Below are 2060 nucleotides of genomic sequence, written 5' to 3'. Positions count from 1 at the left end.
GTGTGTTCTTGTGGTATTTAGCTTTGCAAACACGGGTGGGCTCATCCCTGTCTTGGCATTTGGTCACAATGACACATATGAGATTTCTGTTCCTCATTCTTGTCCCTACACTGTAGTCTTCCACTTGCCAGCCTGGGATCTGCACTGATTCCAGGTGGCCTGGTAGATGTCACCTCTTCACTGACAGCCTTATGCTGTTCATCAAACTGAGTGAAGAGGAGTGGGCAGTCAAATGTTCTGTAGTGACTGCTAGGTTAGCCATTTAACAATTAAAGCCCAAACAGGGCGTGGTGGCCTCTCCCTGTGATTCTAGCACTTTGGAGTCTGAGACAGGAGGATTGTCATGAGTTTGAGGTCAGTTTGGGCTACACAGTTGAGTTCAAGTCCAGCTTGAACTACACAGCAAGACCCTATCTCAAAAATAATAATAATAATAATAATAATAAAATTAAAGCCAACTCTCATCATCTAATAACCTATTCCAATCAGTGTACTAAAATTTCTGGCACTTCCCTTTGCTTCCAAATAAATCACTTTACAATATTACAGGAAAGGACAAGTACAGAAATGAAAGTCTTGGTAGTGAAGGCACAGGAAATTCTGGGTTGGCAGGGAGGGGATTTCAGGGAGATGGAAAACAAAGTAACTTCCAACAAAAACCAATTTCTTATGACTGGAAATGAAATTTCTTGTTAGACATTTACAAATTTGTAACTTATTAAAAAATCATCTCTTTTTAGAGGTAAAGTACCATTTAAAAACTGTCAAGATAATATTGTTTGGCCCTCTCACTTCACAGGCCAAATGATCTGTAAAGTTACCTGCGGCAAATTCTAGGTCATTGATTCAGCCTAGAAAGTCTGAACATTACCCTGCGGATGTCTGAACTGGAAGACAGGGATGATGGGTGTGATTTGGAAGAAGTGGAGAAAAGAAATAGCATGATGGGTTCCTCTTGGGGTTGTGCTTCCTCGATGGTCCTGGTAATACATTTGTGCTAAATTTCTCAAGCATAAAAAGGGTTAAGATTCTATATAATACCTAAAAAGAGATCCCAAAGTTTTGAAAATTAGTAAATGTTTAAACTATTACTATACATTTTGAATATTACACTGTACTATCATCAATAGAATTGAAAGTATTTTTGAAAAAAATCAGGTTTTAAAAAAAAGTAACATTACTGATATTACAATTATCATTTAAAAACTGAGTACCAAAGTGGATAGGAATTAGGGTTTAATATTTAGGGCACAGCCTGGTAAACAGATATAAACTGGCAGGCCAAATATGGCAATGAACACCCTTGGTTCTGACACTTTGTTGTGTGTGTGTGGGGTCCCTTGCAGGTGCAGCCTGCATTGTGTTTGGGGACTTGTCACTATGAAAGATGCAAACACAATGCATGGACAGGCCTATGCATTCCTCAGGGTTACTAAAGCCTGGCAGGATTCCCCAGTATAAATCTCTTGCACAAGCAAAGGTGTATTTCTGATGTTCAGATCCTTCGCTGTGATGAGCAAACAAAATCTGGAGAACTTCAATTTAGACAAGCCCATGAGTTAGTTTCCCCAGTACTAAATTTGAAAAGAAAATCTTTAAATCCAAAGCCATCCAAATGACTGGAAATTGTGGAAAAGTAGCAATAGCTTTTTCAGAAGAGTCTGTAACCATATCAGAATATACGCATATGTGTACAGGCTTTGCTAATCAAGAGAAAAATTCCTACACTGATTTGTGCACTGCTATTATTATAAACAAAAACAATTCCTCCAGCACATGTGCTTTTGATGAGGACAGAGGAATAAGGTAGAGTAATATGAAAGAATGGTAAGACACCACAAGTGTTGAGAAAATATTAAAGGAAACTGACTTACGGCTGCTAGATTGAAATTCTGATGGAAAGCTTAGTGCTGTATCCAAACAGGAAAGGGCAGAGCGTGCTAACTCTAGCACAAAAGCCTGTCAGAGAGGCCACCTGCTCTTTCCCCTCTTGCTCTAAGATTTAAGTACATAATAGTAACTTTTTATGTGTTAGTGGAAGAAATAAAAATAAAGCTGAG

Source organism: Cavia porcellus, unplaced genomic scaffold, assembly GCF_034190915.1.
Source record: "Cavia porcellus strain 051 isolate PalLab524CR breed Dunkin Hartley unplaced genomic scaffold, mCavPor4.1 scaffold_37, whole genome shotgun sequence".
Taxonomy (NCBI): domain Eukaryota; kingdom Metazoa; phylum Chordata; class Mammalia; order Rodentia; family Caviidae; genus Cavia; species Cavia porcellus.
This window is presented reverse-complemented; position numbering follows the sequence as displayed.